The sequence below is a fragment of the Bombina bombina genome, chromosome 3, assembly GCF_027579735.1.
Source record: "Bombina bombina isolate aBomBom1 chromosome 3, aBomBom1.pri, whole genome shotgun sequence".
In the NCBI taxonomy this organism is placed as follows: domain Eukaryota; kingdom Metazoa; phylum Chordata; class Amphibia; order Anura; family Bombinatoridae; genus Bombina; species Bombina bombina.
Genome location: NC_069501.1, coordinates 425,363,780 through 425,388,305, shown reverse-complemented (window position 1 = coordinate 425,388,305; position 24,526 = coordinate 425,363,780).

The following is a 24,526-nucleotide window of genomic DNA, read 5'->3' as shown; positions in this document are numbered from 1 at the left end:
TTAGGGAATCACAAGGATATTAGCTTTTATAAAGTCTGTTGGAATAAATGCAGTAGATCAAAATCCACATTAGGTCATAATCACATTCAAGACACAGTAAAAACTATCATCCAGTGTAAGTGTTTAAATGTAAACAGCCCTGCACTGCCTGTGCAATAAAATACATTTAAATCCATTAATTTTACTCATCACTAAACACCTCACTTTAATCTGTCATCTAATTTAGGACCAGATTACTAGTGGACTGCAAACGTTTGTGCCCGAGCGATAAGGGGTTTATTATCACACTATCTAATAAAAATTATTAAAGAAATATATTGCACACAAAAGTTATAAGGGCTCAAAGATATGAGATCTCGTGTTAGAAAAAAAAAGCAGGGAAAGGGCTTTAACATATAGATACATACATATACATGTCTAAATATGTATATGTATGTATATTAATATGTTTATGTGTAAATATGTATTTCTGAAAAAATAGAACCTATTCTGTTATTTGAAGAACATTGGAATGTGAAATATTCATATTTTGATGTCAGGTTAGCGCAAATGAGAATATGCGGGTTTGCTCAAGAAGGGGGTATTTTTTCCACTTTTTTTCTCTATTGACTGCTATGGGGGAATACGTGAACGTGCATGCAATATTCTAGAGCAATTAATGCTTTTAGCGGAAGCGTTAATTTGCGCTTCACTCGTAATCTGGCTCTTAGTTGGTTAACAGCCCACTTTTCCTAATTCCTATATAATCAGGGTCACTATACACTGGACCCTTTGAATTCTTAGATATATTGTGTATCAACATAAAGTGCCAGAGGTTGACTTTAAAGAATATTTATTTTATATGAACCATGTCACACCCCATATACACCGGAACCTATGCATCTACCGGTGTAGTATCTCTCTATATATATTTATCTTCCCACCTCTCCATATTTCTATCTCTCTATCTTTAACTCAACACCCTTGTATGAATTAGTTTGCAAGTGGGTGTGCTGCAGGTGAGTCCGCATTGGGTACAGTGGCTGTGGAGATATAGTGGATGCTATCACACTCAGTTGCTATTGCATGTAGTGGGATGGGACATAAGTACAATAACCAAGAAGGTTATTACATGGGATTTTGTGTGATGAAGTGGTGAATGCAGTAGTGTGTAAATTACTGAGCAACACCCCAACCCTGATGTTGCTTGATGAGGTTAGGTGGAGCAGACATATTGCTAATTTATACTAGACTCCAAACTTCAAATGTGATGCCCAGCACTTCATTATATCATTTGGTTTAAGTGGTTAAACTTATTTTCTTTTCCCAAACTATATATTCACCTTACCTTAAAAACTACCTCTCAAAATTCCCCCTGTTAGCATTTCTTCTTGTACCTCCAGTGGATATGGATATATATATATATATATATATATATATATATATATATATATATATATATATATATATATATATATATATATATATATATATATATATATATATATAGTATATACAGTATATATATATATATATATATATATATATATATATATATATATATATATATATATATATATATATATATATATATATATATACATACACCTTGTCTATTCATGCCAACATCTCAGATATTTTATCAACTATTTTTTTTTAGTCTATATCCAGGTAAAACTCCTGTAACAAAAAAACAAACAAAACAATGTTGTTCAATATATACTAATAATGTAGTAACATTTCAAAGTTGTTGTTTTTTTAAGAAACATTTTAAAAAAAAAATAATATCATGATTCTGGGCAACTGTCTGAGAGGGAATGGGCATCCGTTAAAGGGATATGAAACCCAATTTTTTTTTCACAGTTCAAATAGAGAATACAATCTTAAGCAACTTTCTAATGTACTCCTATTATCAATTTTTCTTCGTTCTCTTGGTATGTTTATTTGAAAAGCAGGAATGTAAGCTTAGCCGACACATTTTTGGTTCAGCACCTGGTTAGCACTTGCTGATTGGTGGCCAAATTAGAAAATTTACATAAAATTGCATGCTCAATCTGAATCATAAAAGAAAACATTTGGGTTTCATACAAATACACTTATTTTAAAGTATTTTATTATATATATATATATATATATATATATATATATATATATAGATAGATAGATAGATAGATAGATAGATAGATAGATAGATAGATAGATAGATATAGATATATATATGAGTGCCACTTTATAGAGTGTGTGTTGGGTTTTGCACTTATGTTTCTTTTTTTATATCCTACACAGAATTAGGACTGAAGCAAAAATACAAATATGAACTTTCAGCAAAAACTGTCTTTTTAAAATATTTTTCAGTCATACATATTGTACAATGTGTGTATTTATAGAAATAGAAGTGCTCATCCAGAAATAAACAAAAGGCTCAGTTTCTTGTTTTATGGCAAATCTTCAACTGGGAGCTGTGTCTTTTAATCCAGTTATGCAGTTCAGAAAGGAGAAGTATATCAGTCACTCTGATCCCTCCTAAAAATGATAGTCCAACCCCGAAATATCTGACAATCCTCCTCTGAATGAAAGACATTGTGACCCCATTTAGCATGGACCCATTGCCCGATGGCTGCACCTCACGTATGGGACTCACAGTAGGCCCAAATGTACGTCTGGGGTTAGCCATACCTCTCATTCAGAAAGGGATTCCCTTATATTTTGGAACTGTTTCTCTCTGTAAAAGGCACACGCAGGCTAAATAGAGGTTGCCCCTAGGGTGGTAACTATCCAAAGAACAAGCTATTATGTTATTGTTCATCCCCTGGTTTGGGTGCATCTCTCTTTTTATATATGTATAGTGTACAATATAGTCTTCATATACTTCTTAGTTCATAATAATTTAATCATTTTTTTTATTTTTACTTTACTGAAAGAGATTTTGATCTAGTTGTGCTACACAAACATAAAAATAAATTAGGGGCATTTAATACATTAGAAAAACAATCAAAAGAGGAGTTTATTGTGGAATGTTTCCACAGCACCGAACACATTATTCTACTGATAACTCCAAATGGCCAGGGGAGTAAGTAGACCTCACTGGGCCCTAGGGCAAATTTTAATAGCGCCCCTTCTGGCTGTTTGTAATCAACAGAAGCAGGCAGCCACATAAGATCAAGAGGAGCTGCATCTCTGTAACTATGAGTCATCTTTCACCCTAATCAGTCCATGCCAGAGACTATGCGCTTGCGCAGCCTTGTTGTACAAATATGGTAGCAGTTTTTTCTGTATGCCAACATTGTAGCTTCTATCTTGGAGACTCTGCCATCGTATTTGTAAAGTCAAATCCATACACTATATGTAAATTGTGAGCCCTGTTTTGTGTGTGTGTGTGTGTGGGGGGGGGTTAGGTTGAAACAGAAGGGTCAGACATGACTCAAGTGTAGTCCAGGCCCCCTATAGCAAAGTAAATACTGATTGCGGGGCCAGGCACCCACTTCAGAAGTGTGGGTCCAGTCTATTTGATCCTTGTAGTTACACCCATGTTTGAAACCATCCAAAAATAGACAAGAGCATACCTACACCTAGATTACGAGTTTTGAGCGCTATAGGGAAAGTAAACAAGTGACGTTATTTAATTCCCTATAGCGCTGCTATTACATGTTTTGAAAAACAAGGCTTGCGCGTGCGATATGGAGATTTTGAGCTCCATACCGCACACAATACAAGCGCTGTGTTTGACGTGCTCATGCATACTTTCCCCATAGACATCAATGGGGAGAGCCGGCAAAAAAATAGTCTAACACCTGCAATCGCAGGAACAAAAGCTCCGTAACGCAGCCCCATTGATGTCTATGGGGAAAAAAAAAAAACAGTTTAAACACCCTAACATAAACCCAGAGTCTAAACACCCCTAATCTGCTGCCCCCGACATTGCCGGCACCTACATAATGTTATTAACCCCTAATCTGCTGCTCCCGATATTGCCGCCACCCAAATAACATTATTAACCCCTAATCTGCTGCTCCCGATATCGCCACCACTATACTAAAGTTATTAACCCCTATTCTGCTGCACCCCAACATCGCCACAACTATATTAAAGTTATTAACCCCTATTCCACCGCTCCCGATATCGCCGCCACCTAAATAAACCTATTAACCCCTAAACCGCCAGCCCCCCACATCGCAACATCCTAAATTAAACTATTAAACCTTAACACTAACGTAACCCTAATCCTAACCCTAAACCTAACCCTAACACCCCCTAACTTTAACATAATGAAATTAGATCTAAATTAAAGTTACAATTATTAACTAAATAATACCTATTTAAAACTAAATACATACTTACCTTTGAAATAAAACCTAAGCTGCCTTACACTAAAATCAATTACCATTACATTACAAACCATTACAAAATGTAAAAAAACCTAATAGTTACATTGTAGCTAGCTTAGGTTTTATTTTTATTTCACAGTTAAGTTTGTATTTATTTTAACTAGGTAGACTAGTTATTAACTATTTACTAACTACCTAGCTAAAATAAATACAAACTTACCTGTGAAATAAAACCTAAGCTGCCTTACACTAAAACCTAACATTACAAAAAATAAAAAACCTACCATTACAACAAATAAAAAAAACCTACCATTACAAAAAAACAAACGAAATTATCCAAAACAATAAAGATTATTCCTATTCTAATACCCTCTTAAAAAAATCCACCCCAAAATAAAAAAGCTTAATCTAGAATAAACTATCTGGGACCCTTAAAAAGGCCTTTTGGGGGTCCTTAAAAGGGCCTTTTGTAGGACATTGACCTGAGATAAACAGCTCTTTTGCTCCAAAAAAAAATACAAACACCCCCTATCACTATACAAACCCCCACCCCCCAAACTACCAAGAACCCTTAAAAGGGCCTTTTGTAGGGCATTGCCCTGAGATAAACAGCTCTTTTGCTCCCAAAAAAAAAAATACAAACACCCCCTAACACTATACAAACCCCCACCCCCCCCAAACTACCAAGGGCCCTTAAAAGGGCCTTTTGGGGGGCCCTTAAAAGGGCTTTTTTTAGGGCATTGCCCTAAGTTAAGCAGCTCTTTTGCTACAAAAAAAACAGCCCCTAAAATATACATTACACAAAATAACAAACAAAATATAAAAAATAAAAAAAATATTCCTATTCTAATTAAAAAATATTCCTATTCTAAAAAAAAGCGGAATTATCCAGACTAGATCAGGGTCTATTTAATCTATCATCACATGCATTATCTGTAGAGGAAAAATGAGTACTTAAAAAGGGCCTTTCGTTCTGTCCGCCCAATTCACCAAACATTTTTAATTTATTCGTGGATGTGAACAACTTCACACGAAAACTAGCCCTACAAAAATATTTTGCAAACAAAAAATTAGCTAAAGACCAACTTCACAATAACAACCTACAAATAATACTAACTGATAACATGCCCTCAGACAAATCAACACCATGTGTTATAACAAACATTGAAGACATAACTGATCACCTATTTGAAGGATATATACACACTAATGTGAAAAACAAATCCAACTTCAATCCCAATAATAGCAATAACAAATATATTGAATTATATCAAAACATGGTCCTAGAAGATTGCGAAAAATTACTAAAAACAACAGCCAAAAAAACCAACTACTCATTTCACAGACATAAAAAAGCTTTACATAGTTTACAAAATAACCCTAATATTATCATCCGCGATGCAGATAAGGGGGGGGGATTATTATCCAAGATTATAAAGATTACATCCAAGAAGCAGAGAGAATCCTAGGAGATGATAACTATTACAAAATTCTACCTAAAGATCCTACCCCTAATTTCAAACTAACATATCAGAAACTAATAGACAAAGGCGCATTACAGGGCATTTTAAACAAAGAAGAAAGAGAATTTTTGAAAATAGACAATCCTAGCATAGCGCATTACTACCATCTTCCAAAAATCCATAAGGACAAAAATAACCCCCCCGGACGTCCCATCATAGCAGGGATCGGCAATCTAACTTACAATTTATCTTTCTACATTGACAAATTTCTACAGAAATTTGTCACTACACTTCCTTCCTATATCAGAGATAGCACACACCTTTTACAATTATTACATAACCTCACCTTTACCAATGACAAAAAACTATGGATTACATGTGATGTCAGCTCACTGTATTCAAACATCACACACAACTTAGGATTGATGGCAGTTTCCCATTTTTTAGAACAGGACCCTTTTTTACCTGAGGACCAAAGAATTTACATCTTAGAATGTATCAAATACATTTTACAACACAATTATTTTCTATATTTAGATTGTTATTATTTACAGACAAAGGGAACGGCCATGGGTACCAGGTTCGCCCCAAGTTTCGCGAATCTCTTCATGGGACTTTTTGAGGAGATTTACATACATCAAGCGAACCTTGGGGGGAACCTGGTATTCTATGGCCGTTACATAGATGATCTCATTCTAATTTGGAATGGTAGCCTAGAAGCAGCAGAATCATTTATAACAAATCTCAATAATAACAATATGGGGATCACGTTCACAGCTAACATTCAAGCAGAATCAATAGAATACTTAGATCTGATACTCAGTTGGGGTCCCAATTGGACCATCACATCAAAAACATTTTTTAAGGATGTAGATAGCAATAGCTATTTAGAATACCACAGCAACCATCACAGAAGTTGGATTAACAACGTACCGTATAGTCAGTTCAGACGCATCAGGAGAAATTGTTCAGATTTTAAAATCTTTCTTGAACAAAGTCAGATCATTTACAATAGATTTTTAGAAAGAAATTACCCGGTCCATATTTTAGACAACGCATTAACAAGAACCAAAAAACTAAACAGAAATGAGATATTATCCAACAATAATAAAAGCAAAAGAGTAACCAATAGTACAACAAATCAAGATAAGATTATGTTCATTACACAATACAACAGCAATTTCCATAAAATAAATCAGATAATATACAAACATTGGCACGTCATTCAAAGAGATCCTGTTCTAAAAAATATTGTACAAGATAGACGAAAGATAGTCTACAGGAGGGCACCCACTTTGAGAAGCAAACTAGCACCAAGCAAAATAGTTAAACACACCCAACAACGATCCAAAAACAATACACAAACCAAAAATGGGATATTTGGTCTACAAGGAACATACAAATGCGGGAAAACCGGTTGTAATTCTTGCCAGTACATTAAACATGGTAGTAAATCTTTTAAATCCCATACTACCGGGGACACATATCCCATTAAGGGATTTTATAACTGTAATTCCTCTTTTGTGGTATACCTATTGGAGTGTATATGTGGCCTACAATATGTAGGCCGCACCTGTAGAAAAATAAAAACAAGGTGGGGTGAACACTTGCGTAATTGCAAAAACTGCAAAAAAACGAAAATTAAACACAGCGTGCCAAACCATTGTCTAAGTAAACACCAAGGCAATCCATACACTTTCAAATATACACCGATAGATTTCATTCCTAGGTCTGCAGATTACAATAGAACAAATAAACTCAGACAACGAGAAACTTTCTGGATTTTTAAATTAAAAACACTTTTTCCTGATGATTTAAACGCTAATTTGGATCTAGCAGCATTCAACTAACAATCAAACTTATGACTTATGATAGAACATATACATATTCTAACATTCATGTAGAATACGGCTATTATCAGGGCATTCCAAGTAGATTTTAATTATTTGATCACATTAGTTCTTCACAACGCATACATACTGATATTTTTCACATTTTATACATTTTTTCACCACATGAACACCAAACATATCCTACAGACCGACATAACATCTTCAATATGTTTCATTCCATTAGACATTATAAATATATTGAAACATGGTTACATTAGGCACATCAGATTAAATACAATATAGTTTACAACACGAACATTATATAAACAGCAGTCGACAAAAGTGACTACACCAGATATTGACTATGTCGGATTAATTTTTATGCACTGTTCATTTTAAATACATCAGATCAACTCCAATACCCCGAGATGACCTTTAGATTTAGTTTCTATAAAATTGAATGGATGCCATAAATTCTCCTAACAAGGAGTTTTAAAGAATGGCCCTATCTCTTGCACAAATATTATTAGTATTTTGCATGCAATAAGACTATCAAATCATTGATACTAATACTTCACCAATAGTATCCTTAAATCCCATTGGTCATCAATTTCCCAAACGAAGAATAATAAAAAATCAGAACACTCATCCAATAGACATCTCTATTCACGTTATATTTACAGAAGCTCAGATATCACAAGATAAATATCAGCCAAACAAAGAAAAGTTTTCGCTTTAATTATTTATCACAGAAGTGTAATACCAGATACACATATAGAAACACAAGCTATTTATACGAACATACACATGCTTTTATTGAATCTGCAGGTTAAAGAACCTCTGTGTATTAATATCCACAGCTGTGGGTCTTGCTTCATTTGTCGATTGTAGACGAGTTTATATTATTTCAAATTTTGAGTCCCTCACACTAAACTGAGTGACGAATACAATAGAATTTTATTCACATGTTGTTACTTATTGCAAGGATTTTATTCCACTTAGCAATTTGCAATTATATGAAAAAGGTGTGTTAGGGTTAGCGCTAAATTAAAGCTTAAAAAGGGTGTAAAGATAGATATTCTTTAAGAGTTATATATATTTCTTATATAGTGATGTTCATATAAACATTGTGTTTCATATTAAAAGTTTTAATGAGAATTAAAAATACAAATAAAGATGGATGCCGGCATCAATTCTATATGGATAGTTAAATACAATGTATACAAATGTAGCGTAATATTATAAAACAATTGACAGATATATCAAAATAATTAAAAGCAATTTAAACAGGTTTGAAATATTATACTTTAAAGAAAAAATAGCGATTATCACCGTGCATATAGGTGTTAGATATTTGCATTGATATTACCTTATATGCAGAGATTTGTGTATATTCGCTATTGCAATGGACCGGGACTCTCAGTGTTTAGTCCTGTATTGATTATGTTTTTTTTGAAGCAGTTTCTATTTGTCGGCAGTTCTCTCAAGAAAAAGAAAGGTCAAAGTTCCAACTTTAATTTTCACTGCCGTATGATGTCCGTGTCCTGATATTTTTCTTTATATCAACTCTGTGGTTTGTGATGGCTTTGTATGCGTATCATATACGCCGTATCGAATGTCAGCGTGACAGTGAAATCTCTGTATTGTTGTGAGGAGATTTCTCCTTGTGGTTAGTTGCCTCCAAGTGGTTCCGGAGCAAAGTTGAAGAGAAGTGGATTGTTTACTGAGTCACCGCTGTTCTTTGCTCACTGGAAACATTGTTACTTTTGGATACTTTCATTTAAGTCGGATATAGTGCAGTAGGCTGGGTACTTTGAACTAATCATAAGCATGTGCAGTTCCATAAGTATAATTCCTAACCCATGATCTGATCACTATCCTTCTTATATACTAACGCTGTGAAATAAGACAGCGGTGACTCAGTAAACAATCCACTTCTCTTCAACTTTGCTCCGGAACCACTTGGAGGCAACTAACCACAAGGAGAAATCTCCTCACAACAATACAGAGATTTCACTGTCACGCTGACATTCGATACGGCGTATATGATACGCATACAAAGCCATCACAAACCACAGAGTTGATATAAAGAAAAATATCAGGACACGGACATCATACGGCAGTGAAAATTAAAGTTGGAACTTTGACCTTTCTTTTTCTTGAGAGAACTGCCGACAAATAGAAACTGCTTAAAAAAAAAACATAATCAATACAGGACTAAACACTGAGAGTCCCGGTCCATTGCAATAGCGAATATACACAAATCTCTGCATATAAGGTAATATCAATGCAAATATCTAACACCTATATGCACGGTGATAATCGCTATTTTTTCTTTAAAGTATAATATTTCAAACCTGTTTAAATTGCTTTTAATTATTTTGATATATCTGTCAATTGTTTTATAACATTACGCTACATTTGTATACATTGTATTTAACTATCCATATAGAATTGATGCCGGCATCCATCTTTATTTGTATTTTTAATTCTCATTAAAACTTTTTATATGAAACACAATGTTTATATGAACATCACTATATAAGAAATATATATAACTCTTAAAGAATATCTATCTTTACACCCTTTTTAAGCTTTAATTTAGCGCTAACCCTAACACACCTTTTTTCATAAACTCTTTTTTTGATTAGTCAGGAGGTCTAATCATAAACACTGGGTTAAGTTTAAGGGTATTTCGAGTGTAGTATCTTTAAATATAAACCCAAACTTTCAATTTGCAATTATATCCAATTTCTACAGTTTATCATGTCAAAATCGAGCATTGTACAGAATATAATTTTGACGTACATGTTACGATTTTATATGACATACATATCATTACTTCGACTCTCTTAACAACACTGCTGGTTCATGTCCAATGCACACTACTTGCTTAATACACACTCACACGCATATCTGTTCATAGTTTTAAATCAGAATAACATCAACACACCCCACAGTCAATTTAAATACAAGACATTTGCAAGTTAGCAATTTAATTTCTTTTTTACATGGTGTCACACATAGTTTTAACATAATCATACTTGACTCATATATTATTTAGATCTGCAAATCAAATATTTTATTGTATATGTTTATGCAGGCACACTTTAGAACATTCAAGTTTATTATAGCAGATGAAGATGGGAAACTCAAAAATATTTCATCGGGTTACTGTTTGTGAATGTCAATTAAGCACCCAGGTTACTAAGCCCAATTAACACAAATGAGATTCAGAGTACCCACCTATATCCCATTGGTCCTTTTTTGGAAACTATGACAACTTCCGTTTTTTAATTGTATATAAGGTAGATACTTTTAAAGAATTTGTATCCATTGTTTGTATGCCTGAAGAAAAGACCAGTTTATGGTCTAGAAACGCGTAGCAGTTTGTATGGATTAAAACTTATTGATTTTAAATATACGGAAGTTGTCCATTTGTTTGCCTTTGTTCTCCTTTTGAGCCTTCCTGGTAAAGGTTTCAAAGTATCGGCTTTACCGCAGTGTCTCAGTCATCAGCCGCACAGACGTTAATCAAGGAAACGCTGAATACCACCTGTGTACAGCCTGCCGGAGGCCACCCAGTGTGCTAGCCACTGAAAGTGTTAGCCTGCCTGTCAGCACCGGTTATAACACGGTGCAATTACCTCTGGTAAGCCTTAACATCAATCTCCTATTTTGGCTTTGAGTCAACAATATCACGCTATGTGGCGCCCTCTTTTTTATTTCTAATTCCTATTCTAATACCTATAAAAAAATACCCCAAAATAAAAAACCTAATCTAGAATAAACTATCAATGGCCCTTAAAAGGGCCTTTTGTAGGGCATTGCCCTAATGATATCAGCTCTTTTAGTGAAAAAAAAGTACAAAGACCCACTAACATTACAAACCCCCACCCCCCAAACCCACAAAATAAAAAACCTAAGCTACCCATTAATTCGAATTAGCCAATTTGAATAGCCAATAGGATTTTAGCAGCCCTAATTCCTACTGGCTGATTCAAATTTTTCAGTCAATAGGAATGCAAGGGACACCATCTTTGATTGCGTACCTTGCATTGAAGATTCAGTGTACGGCAGCGAAGAGGATGTTCCCCGCCGGATGTCCTCAGGATGGACCCGCTCCGTGCCTCTGGAATCAAGATAGAAGAGGCCGCCTGGATGAAGACTTCTCGCTGCTTGGATCAGGACTTCGCCACCGGGATGAAGATTGAAGAGGCTGTCTAGATGAAGACTTCTCGCCGCCTGGATCAGGACTTCAACTCTGGGATGAAGATTGTTCAAGCGGGACTTCAAAAACTGTAAGTGGATCGTCAGGGGGTTAGTGTTAGGCTTTTTTAAGGGTTTTTTGGGCAGGGGTTTTTTTAGTTTAGGGTCTGGGCAGTAAAAGAGCTAAATGCCCTTTTAAGGGCAATGCCTATACAAATGCCCTTTTTAACTTAGGTTTTTTTAGAATTAGGTTTTTTATTTTGGGGGGTTGGTTGAGTGGTGGGTTTTACTGTTGGGGGGGGTTTGGTGTTTTTTTTTTAAGGGCCATTGGTAGTTTATTGTAGGCTAGGTTTTTTTTTATTTTGGGTGGTCTTATTTATTTTGATAGGACTATTAGATTAGGTGTAATTATTTTTTATTTTGGATAAGTTCGTTTGTTATTTTCCGTAATTTAGTGTTTGTTATTTTTTGTAACTTAGTATTTTATTATTTTTTGTAATTAGATACTTTGTAATTTTTAGAGTAGTGTTAGGATTGTTTTAATGTGTAGTTTAGTTTAATTTAATTGGTAGTTAGTTTAATTTTAGTTTAATTATTATATTAGTTTAATTGTTAGTTTAAACTTAGTTTTTTTAATTTGACAGGTAAGTTTTAATTTAATTTAAATTAGGGAAATTGTAATTTTAATATAAAGTTATGAGGGGCATTAGGTTTAGAGGTTACTAGTTTAAATTAGTTTATTGTGATGTGGGGGGCTTTCGTTTTAGGTGTTAATAGTTTAGTTTAGTATATTTCGTTGTGGGGGGGGGCTTGTGGTTTAGGGGTTAATAGGTTTATTATAGTGGCGGCGGTGTAGGGCTTAATAACTTTAGTATAGTGGGGGCTATGTGGGCGGATGGCAGATTAGGGGTTAATAATATTTAAATAGTGTTTGTGATATGGGAGGGCAGCGGTTTAGGTGTTAATAACTTTAGTATAGTGGTGAGGATGTCAGGGAGCGGGGGAATAGGGGTTAATAATTTTTTTCAAGCGACGGCGATATGGGGAGTGGCAGATTAGGGGTTAAAAACTTTAAAATAGTGTTTGCGATGCGGGAGAGCCTCGGTTTATGGGTTAATATGTAGTTTATGGGTGTAAGTGTACTTTTTAACACTTTAGTTATGAGTTTTATGTTACAGCTTTGTAGTGTAAAACTCATAACTACTGACTTTCTTTTGTTATTTTAGGCTGTAACGCTCGCTTTTTAGCCTCACCGCAAAACTCGTAATACCGGCGCTATGGGAATCCCATGAAAAAACGTCATTTGTAGGAGTGCGGTACTGAAGTTACGGTACAGGCTAAAAGGCTTGCGCTACACCAATACCGACAAGACTTGTAATGGCTGCATTAGGGAAAATGATGCGTTATGGGCCACAGCGCTGCTATTTGACTCATAACCCAAAACTCGTAATCTAGGTGATAGTAAATTAAAATAGGGATTTTGAACAAAATACACAGAACATTTTTTAAGCACAACTGTCTCTTTTATCACCATATATGAGACATACTGGCACCCAGTCTTACTTTCACTGCTCAGACTTTCTCCCTGGAAAGTGTTTGCTCACAGAGAAACAGACCATTTCTCTTAAAGGGACAGTCAAGTAAAAAAAAAAACTTTCATGTTTCAAATAAGCCATGTAATTTTAAACAACTTTACAATTTACTTTTATCACCAATTTTGCTTTGTTCTCTTGGTATTCTTAGTTGAAAGCTAAACCCAGGAAGGCTCATATGATAATTTCTAAGCCCTTGAAGGCCGCCTCTAATCACATGCTTTTGTATTTGCTTTTCACAGCAGGGGAGAGCTAGTTCCTGTAACCATACGTATAGATAACATTGTGAGCACGCCTGTGAATTGTGGCAGACACTGCACTAATTGGCTAAAATGAAAGTCAATAGATAATAAATAAAATGTCATGTGATCAGGGGGCTGTCAGAAGATGCTTAGATACAGGTTAATCACAGAGCTAAAAGGTATATTAATATAACCGTGGTGGCTGTGCAAAACTGGGGAATGGGTAATAAAATGATTATCTATCTTTTAAAACAACAAAAATTCTGGTGTTGACTGTCCCTTTAAAGTTGCATATAAAGCTCACAGACTTATTTAACCTAGAACGGATGTCTTAAATGGCCAAGAGGTTAACCTTTTTAGTCTTATAAAGGCTTATATAGAATCCCTCTTTCATTCTGTCACATATCCTGCTGTACTGTGTAACATCACTGCGTCAATAGAGTCTGCTGTAAGTTCATGAACCTGACATATACAGTATATTATGTAAGCATTATCATATTACATAAGAGCCTCATTATTCAACACAAAATAGTGTAAGGATAAAAACCACACTGTAATTCTTGGGTTTTACTTATTGGTGTGGAACAATTTCATTGGGGCCTATTCTGTGACTAGGATAACACATTTACCCAGCAAATACAAAGAACTTCCATGGCCCACTTAACTACCAAGCATTTCTTTTCTATCACTTCCTATTTAAACCCTTTAAGGACCCGGCAATAGGTTAGTAGGTTATTATGCTAATCAGTAATGTTACTTCATTCATTGACATAGGCAGCACAATATCTTGAGTAAAAAAAAATAAAAAATACAATTTCGGTTTCATATCCCTTTAAAGATACAGTGTACTGTAATTTTCTCTTCTTCTTTAATTTATTCAATATCTTGAGCCAGCCCTGCCATACAGGCTTTTGGGGGTTGTAATATAGAAGATTAGAGAGGCCCCATTGTTCAGTACAGAAAAAAAACAAAACTTTTTTCTTGTAAGGTGACTATACAATCAAAATTCATATATTTTTTTGAGAGAGGGACTTGTCTACTAAAATAAAGTTTATTAGGGTTCTCTACACATAACAGATTTTCTTTCATGTAATTGGCAAGAGTCCATGAGCTAGTGACGTATGGGATATACAATCCTACTAGGAGGGGCAAAGTTTCCAAACCTCAAAATGCCTATAAATACACCCCCTCACCACACCCACAATTCAGTTTTACAAACTTTGCCTCCAATGGAGGTGGTGAAGTAAGTTTGTGCTAAGATTTCTACGTTGACATGCACTTCTCAGCATTTTGAAGCCTGATTCCTCTCAGAGTACAGCGAATGTCAGAGGGATGTGAAGGGAGTATCACCTATTGAATGCAATGGTTTTCCTCACGGGAGATCTATTTCATAGGTTCTCTGTTATCGGCCGTAGAGATTCATCTCCTACCTCCCTTTTCAGATCAACGATATACTCTCATATACCATTACCTCTACTGATAACTGTTTCAGTACTGGTTTGGCTATCTGCTATATGTGGATGGGTGTCTTTCGGTAAGTATGTTTTTATTTCTTAAGACACCTCAGCTATGGTTTGGCACTTTATGCATTAATATAAAGTTCTAAATATATGTATTGTACTTATATTTGCCATGAGTCAGGTTCATGTATTTCCTTTTGCAGACTGTCAGTTTCATATTTGGGGAAATTTATCATATTAATATTTTTTCTTACCTGGGGTTTAGTCTTTTTTCAAATTGACTACATTTTTCTTGCAAATTGCGGGCAGGATTAGGCCCGCGGGTGCGCCAAATGCTAGACTTTATTGCGTCATTCTTGGCGCGGGAATTTTTTGGCGCGAAAGTACGTCAGTTGACGCAAGTTCGTCATTTCCGGGGTCGTAGTTAACGCCGAGTTCCTTACACAGGGTTGAGTTGTTAGTGACGAGAGTGTGTCATTCCGGATGTTGTTGGCACCAAAAAAATTTCAGTCACGTTGTGCGTCATACTTGACAGTAAATGTTTTCATTAATTTAATACCCCATTGCTATTTGCCTCTTGCCTTTTTCTATATCAGAGGGCTATGCTATTTGCATTTTTTTCCCATTCCTGAAACTGTCATATAAGGAAATTGATAAATTTTGCTTTATATGTTATTTTTTATTTTACATTTTGCAAGATGTCTCAATCTGATCCTGTCTCAGAAGTATCTGTTGGAACTTTGCTGCCTGATGTCGGTTCTACTAAAGCTAAGTGCATTATATTTCCAAATGTCATTTGTAATGGTTATCATGATAAACTTTTACATGCAGATATTGTGTCCATCAGTAAATTGTACATTGCCTGTTGTTGTTCCTTCAACTTTTAATGTACATGTTATACCTATGAAATTTAAAGAATTTGTTACTGATTCTATTCAGAAGGCTTTGTCTGCTATTCTGCCTTCTAATTAATATAAAGGTCTTTTGAAACTTCTCATAAGGTTGATGAAATTTCAAATGACCGACAACATAATGAATTATCCTCCTCTGATGAGGATCTATCTTATTCAGAAGATCCTTCCTCAGATATTGACACTAACAAATCTACTTATTTATTTAAAATGAAGTATTTTCGTCCCTTTGTTAAAGGGACACTGTACCCAAAAATTTTCTTTCGTGATTCAGATTGAGCATGAAATTTTAAGCAACTTTCTAATTTACTCTTATCATCAAATTTTCTTCATTCTCTTGGTATCTTTATTTGAAATGCAAAAATGTAAGTTTAGATGCCGGCCCATTTTTGGTGAACAACCTGGGTTGTCCTTGCTTATTGATGGATAAATTCATCCACCAATAAAAAAAGTGCTGTCCAGAGTACTGAAACAAAAAAAAAGCGTAGATGCCTTCTTTTTCAAATAATGATAGCAAGAGAACGAAGAAAATTTGATAATAGGAGTAAATTAGAAAGTTGCTTAAAATTGCATGCTCTTTCTGAATTACAAAAAAAAATGTGGGTTCAGTGTCCCTTTAAAGAAGTGTTAATATAATTATTTTGCATATCGTGGAAACTAGTCCTCTTGATATTAGAACTATTAAATTCTGTTGTGGTTACGCCAGAGGTTTTTTCCTGTTGCTTATGCTATTTCTGATATGATTTCTAAGGAATGGAATAAGCCGGGTATTTCTTTTATTCCTTCTTCAAGGTTTAAAACTTCCTTTACCAGCAATTTCTATAGAGTTTTGGGAAAAGATCCTCAAAGTTGATGGGGCTATTTCTACTCTTGCTGAACGTACCTTTATTCCTATGGAAGATAGTACTTAAGTTCCTTTAGATAGGAAACTTGAATCTTATCTAAGGAAAGCTTATTTATATTCAGGTCATTTCAGGCCTGCAATTGCTTTGGCTGACGTTGTAGCTGCATCAACATTTTTGTTGGAGAATTAGCGCAACAAAAATTGGATTCTGATTTATCTAGCATTGTTCGCTTACTGTAACATACTAATTATTCCTGATGCCATTTTTTTATATCATCAAGATGGATGTTAGATATATGTCTTTAGCTATTTTTAGCTAGAAGAGCTTTGTGGCTTAAATCTTGGAATGCTGATATGACTTTTTAAGTCTAGATTGCTATCTCTTTCTTTCCAAGGTAATAAGAGACCTAAGGGTAAATATAAAGCTTTTATTCATTTTCGTTCTTTTTGTCAAATAAGGAACAAAAACCTAATCCTTCCCTATGGAATCTGTTTCCAATTGGAAACCTTCATTAAATGGATTAAATCCAAGCCATTTAAGAAACCAAAAGCCAGCCCCTAAGGTGCGACTCTCAGTTCAGCTGGTAGGGGGCAGATTAAGGTTTTTTTCAAGGATGTTTGGATAAATTCTGTCCAAAATCAATGGTTTCAGAGTATTGTCTCTCAGGGGCAAATAGGATTCTTAGTAAGTCCTCCTGTGAAAAGATTTTTTTTTTCTCTCTCACATATACCAGCAAATCCAGTTAAAGCTCAGGCTTTCCTGAAGTGTGTTTCAGACCTGGAGTTTCAGGGGTAGTTATGCCAGTTCCTTTTCAGGGACAAGGTCTGGGGTTTTATTCAAATCTATTCATTGTCCCAAAGAAGGAAATTTCATTCAGACCAATTCTGGATCTGAAAATTTTGAATCATTATGTAAGAGTACCAACTTTCAGATGGTGACTATAAGGACTATTCTGCCTTTTGTTCAGCAAGGACATTTTATGTCCACAATGGACTTGCAGGATGTATACCTTCATATTCCGATTCATTCAGGTCATTATCAGTTCCTGAGATTCTCTTTTCTAGACAAGCATTACCAATTCATTGCTCTTCCTTTTGGACTAGCAACCACTCAAAGAATATTTTTTAAAGGTTCTAGGTGCCCTGCTTTACCGAAACCAGAGAGCAGGGTATTGCGGTTTTTCCTTATTTGGACGATATCTTGGTACTAGCTCAGTCTTTACGTTCTGCAGAATCTCACACAAATCAAATAGTGTTGTTTCTTCGAAACATGGTTGGAGGATCAATTTACCAAAAAGTTTCTTGATTCCTCAGACAAGGGTCACCTTTTTTAGGTTTCCAGATATATTCAGTGTCCATGACTCTGTTTCTAACAGACAAGAGACGTTTGGAATTGGTTGTAGCCTGTCGGCACCTTCAGTCTCAGTCATTCCCTTCAGTGGCTATGTGCATGGAAATTTTAGGTCTCATGACTGCAGCATCGGACGCGATTCCCTTTGCTCGTTTTCACATGAGACCACTCCAGCTTTGTTTGCTGAATCCATGGTGCAGGGATTATACAAAGATATCACAATTAATATCCTTAAATCCCAATGTTCGACACTCTCTGACGTGGTGGTTAAATCACCAGCGTTTAGTTCAAGGGGCTTCCTTTGTTCGGCCAACCTGGACTTTGATCACTACAGATGCAAGTCTTTCAGGTTGGGGAGCTGTTTGGGGATCTCTGACAGCACAAGGGGTTTGGAAATCTCAAGAGGCGAGATTACCAATCAATATTTTGGAACTCCGTGCAATTCTCAGAGCTCTTCAGTTGTGGCCTCTGTTGAAGAGAGAACCGTTCACTTGTTTTCAGACAGACAATATCACAAACAGTGGCATTTGTCAATTAGCAGGGTGGGACTCTCAGTCCACAAGCTATGAAAGAAGTATCTCGGATACTTGCTTGGGCGGAATCCAGCTCCTGTCTAATTTCTGCGGTGCATATCCCAGGTGTAGACATTGGGAGGCGGATTATCTCAGCTGTCAGACTTTACATCCGGGGGAGTGGTCCATCCATCCAGATGTGTTCTCTAAGATTGTTCAGATATGGGGTCTTCCAGAGTTAGATATGATGGCCTCTCATCTAAACAAGAGACTTCCCAGATGCCTGTCCAGGTCCAGGGATTTTCAGGCGGAAGCAGTGGGTGCGCTGACACTTCCTTGGTGTTATAAACCTGCTTATATTTTCCCGCCTCTAGTTCTTCTTTCAAGAGTGAGCTCCAAAATCATCATGGAACAATCGTTTGTGATGCTGGTGGCTCCAGCATGGCCTCACAGGTTTTGGTATGCGGATCTTGTTCGGATGTCCAGTTGCCAACCTTGGCCACTTCCATTAAGACCGGACCTACTGTCTCAAGGTCCGTTTTTCCATCAGAATCTTAAATCATAAAATTTGAAGGTACTGACATTGATCGCTTAGTGCTAAGTCATAGAGGTTTCTCTGACTCAGTGATTAATACTATGTATATGGTGTTCTCATAAATTCTCTTGGCATTCTTTTAGAATTCCTAGAATTTTACAGTTTCTTCAGGATGGTTTGGATAAGGTTTTGTCTGCAAGTTCCTTGAAGGGACAAATCTTTGCTCTTTCTGTTTTATTTCACAGAAAGGTTGCTAAACTTCCTGATATTCACTGTTTGGTACAGGCTTTGGTATCAAGCCTGTCATTAAATCAATCTCTCCTCCTTGGAGTCTTAATTTGGTTTTGAGGGCTTTATAGGCTCCTCCATTTCAACCTATGCATTCTTAGGACATTAAACTACTTTCTTGGAAAGTGTTGTTCCTTTTTGGCCATCTCTTCTGCTAGAAGGGTTTCTGAGCTATCTGCTCTTCCTTGTGAATCTCCTTTTCTGATTTTTCATCAGGATAAGGCGGTTTTGCGGATTTCATTTAAATTTTTCCTAAGGTTGTGTATTCTAACAACATTAGTAGAGAAATTGTTGTCCCTTCCTTGTGTCCTAATCCTAAGAATTCTTTGGAAAGATCCTTACATTATTTGGATGTGGTGAGAGCATTGAATTATTATATTGAAGCTACTAAGATTTCAAGAAGACTTCTAGTCTATTTGTTATATTTTCTGGTCCTAGGAAAGGTCAGAAGGCTTCTGCTATTTCCTTGGCTTCTTGGTTAAAGCTTTTGATTCATCAAGCTTATTGGAGTCGGGTCAGGCCCCGCCTCAGAGAATTACAGCTCATTCTACTAGATCAGTCTCCACTTCGTGGGCTTTTAAGAATGAAGCTTCAGTTGATCAAATTTGCAAAGCGGCAACTTGGTCTTCTTTACATACATTTACTAAATTCTACCGTTTTGATGTATTTGCTTCTTCAAAAGCAGTTTTTGGTAGAAAAGTTCTTCAGGCAGCTGTTTCAGTTTGATTCTTCTGCTGATGTTTTAAGTTTTTCTTGTCATTTTAAGAATAAACGTATATTTTGGGTTGTGGATTATTTTTTCAGCGGAAAATAGCTGTTGTTAATTTTTATCCCTTCCTCTCTAGTGACTCTTGAGTGGAGTTCCACATCTTGGGTGTTGATATCCCATACGTCCCTAGCTCATGGACTCTTGCCAATTACATGAAAGAAAACATAATGTATGTAAGAATTTACCTGATAAATTCATTTCTTTCAAATTGGTTATGATTTTTTTGTATAAAGCACAATTATTTCCAAATTCCTTTGTTGATGCTTTCTACTCCTTTCTTTATCACCCCACTGCTTGGCTATTCATTAAACTGAATTGTGGGTGTGGTTAGGGGTGTATTTATAGGCATTTTGAGGTTTGGGAAACTTTGCCCCTCCTGGTAGGATTGTATATCCCATACGTCACTAGCTCATGGACTCTTGCCAATATGAAAGAAATTAATTTATCAGGTAAATTCTTACATAAATTATGTTTTTTTTTTAATGCACATATAATCACCCATACCCAATCAAATCCGCATGTGTTTTTCTACTTTATTTTTATATGATCTGTTGTGTGGTACTGCTCCAAGACCCTTCAAATTATCTTTCAAATGAGGGGACTTGGGGGTTTGTAGCTGCTATAGGACCTGAGATTGAGTGGATTGATGAACCTCTCCCCCTTTGTGATATCACCACGTGCACACCGTTGCCCACCAATGACCCTGGCCTGTAGTGAGGGGGATCAACAAAAACAGTGTTTGATAGGTGATCCCCCTGCATGACGAGAAGGGCTCATCATACGCCTACAGGTAAGCAATGTGCATGACGAGAACACCTTGTCTTGCGCATATCGAAAGAGAAAAAAAATATTCTAATTTACTTCTAATATCACATTTTCTTTTTTCTCTTAGTATATATTGTTGAAAAGCATGGATGTAAACTCAGGAGCAAGCACGTCTCTGGAACACTAAATGGCAACAGTTTTGCAAGAATGTTATCCATTCTATCCAGATGTGTAGCACTATTTCCTGTTGTGTAGTGCTCCAGACACCTAATTAGGTATCTCTTCAACAAAGAACAACATGGGAACTAAGCAAATTTGATCATAGAAGTTTTTTTTTTAAAATTGAATGTTCTGTCTAAATAACAAAACAAAAACAAAGATATTAAATTGTTTGTAGGTAGCTGCTTTACCTTTATATTGTAATCTGAAATATTTGCTTTTGGATATTATATCCCAAACACTAAAGGAAACTCCAAAACTTAAATGGACATGAAACTTAAATTTTTTCTTTCATCATGCGGACAGATCATGAAGTGTTATTTCTATTATCTAATTTGTTTCATTCTTTTTGTATCCTGTTTGAAAAGTATACCTAGATATGCTTAAAAACTGCTGATTGGTGGCTGCACATATATGCCTCATGCCACGGCATGAGAACTAGTGCAACGAAGGGGATAAGTCACGCAGTGATTGCAGCATTTTTAAATATACTGTGTATATATATATATATATATATATATATATATATATATATATATATATATATATAAATATTTACAGTATCTCACAAAAGTGAGTACACCCCTCACATTTTTCTAAATATGTTGTTATATCTTTTCATGTGACAACACTGAAGAAATAACACTTTGCTACAATGTAAAGTAGTGAGTGTACAGCCTGTATAACAGTGTAAATTTGCTGTCCCCTCAAAATAACTCAACACACAGCCATTAATGTCTAAACTGTTGGCAACAAAAGTGAGTACACCCCTAAGCAGAAATGTCCAAATTGGGCCCAAAGTGTCAATATTTTGTGTGGCCACCATTATTTCCCAGCACTGTGTTAACCCTCTTGGGCATGGAGTTCACCAGAGCTTTACAGGTTGCCAATGGAGTCCTCTTCCACTCCCCCATGACAACATCACGGAGCTGGTGGATGTTAGAGACCTTGCGCTCCCCCACCTTCCATTTAAGGATGCCCCACAAATGCTCAATAGGGTTTAGGTCTGGAGACATGCTTGGCCAATCCATCACCATTACCCTTAGCTTCTTTAGCAAGGCAGTGGTCATCTTGGAGGTGTGTTTGGGGTCGTTATCATGTTGGAATACTGCCCTGCGGCCCAGTCTCCGAAAGGGAGGGGATCATGCTCTGCTTCAGTATGTCACAGTACATGTTGGCATTCATGGTTCCCTCAATGAACTGTAGCCCCCCAGTGCCGGCAGCACTCATGCAGGCCCAGACTATGACACTCCCACCCCCATGCTTGACTGTAGGCAAGACACACTTGTCTTTGTACTCCTCATCTGGTTGTCGCCACACACACTTGACACCACCTGAACCAAATAAGTTTATCTTGGTCTCATCGGACCACAGGACATAGTTCCAGTAAACCATGTCCTTAGTCTGCTTGTCTTCAGCAAACTGTTTGCAGGCTTTCTTGTGCATCATCTTTAGAAGAGGCTTTCTTCTGGGACGACAGCCATGCAGACCAATTTGATGCAGTGTGCGGCATATGGTCTGAGCACTGACAGGCTGAACCCCACCCCTTCAACCTCTACAGCAATGCTGGCAGCACTCATACGTCTATTTCCCAAAGACAACCTCTGGATATGACGCTGAGCACGTGCACTCAACTTCTTTGGTCAACCATGGCGAGGCCTGTTCTGAGTGGAACCTGTCCTGTGAAACCACTGTATGGTCTTTCCCACCTTGCTGCAGCTCAGTTTCAGGGTCTTGGCAATCTTCTTATAGCCTAGGCCATCTTTATGTAGAGCAACAATACTTTTTTTTTAGATTCTCAGAGACTTCTTTGCCATGAGGTGCTATGTTGAACTTCCAGTGACCAGTATGAGAGAGTGTGAGAGCGATAACACCAAATTTAACACACCTGCTCCCCATTCACACCTGAGAACTTGTAACACTAACGAGTCACATGACACCGGGGAGGGAAAATGGCTAATTGGGCCCAATTTGGACATTTCCACTTAGGGGTGTACTCACTTTTGTTGACAACGGTTTAGACATTAATGGCTGTGTTGAGTTATTTTGAAGGGACAGCACATTTACACTGTTATACAGGCTGTACACTCACTACTTTTCATTGTAGCAAAGTGTTATTTCTTCAGTGTTGTCACATGAAAAGATATAATAAAATATTTACAAAAATGTGAGGGGTGTACTCACTTTTGTCAGATACTGTACATATATATTTATCTGTTTATCTGTGTATATACACACAGTTCCTATAGACCACAATGTAAAGGCACTTTTCAGTGCCGTTTTTTTCTAACACCCCACACCTGCCAACTACTTCTAGCAAGTTTTAAAAAAATGGGCCTCACATGTTATTTTGGGGGTAATTGGGGGATATTTAGGAAAATTAACCAGAGGTCTGACCTTAATCTTTTGAGTGCTAATTGCTACTGCAAGCTCGTGGTAGCAATAACCAGCCACTTGTAATGGCTGGTTATTTATCGCGCTCCACTTGTAATCTAGCCCATAATATAGTAAGGTGTGAATATCCATATGTTTTATTGTTAGTGAATTACTATTCTCTGCTCCATGCAATTAAGTGTAGTGTTATTTTTTCAAATCTGCTAAAATGACTTTATTTGATAGAAATATATTTAGGCAATTTTGTGACACAAACAGCATTCTGGGTACTTTAAAGTATTAAATTATATATTTATGCCTCTGGCTGTGGTGTGTAATTTCATACTTCATACATTACCTAAAATATTTACATTTATAGCTAGTATTACTTAAAGGGACGTGGGAGTCAAAATGAAACGTTAATGATTCAGTCAGAGTTTATAAGCTTTAAAACTTTGCACACCATGTTTAATATGGGGGGGGGTCTTAATTTTATACTTATCCTGTAAAATATCTTTCTATTCTGGGATTAGTGAAAATTTACAGTCCTGAATACGTGAGTAACATTGTTACAAACACAATTGCAAACACTGCTCATATAAAATACTAATACATGCACTCTTTTGAGCCTACCACAGTATGCCCTGAAAAGGTGATTTTGATAATAGAAGTAAACTGGTTTGTTGATTTTTATTCTCTGCTCTATCTGAATCAAAGCAGAAAGTTGCATTAAGCTGTTGGGTGGTACAATTAGTACTCACAATGCTATTGTTAACTCGTGCCTGCAGTTCTCTTCCAAGCCATTCTCCTGTTAGTTTCAAAATACATTTAAACAACTTTAACAATATTTTTAAAGC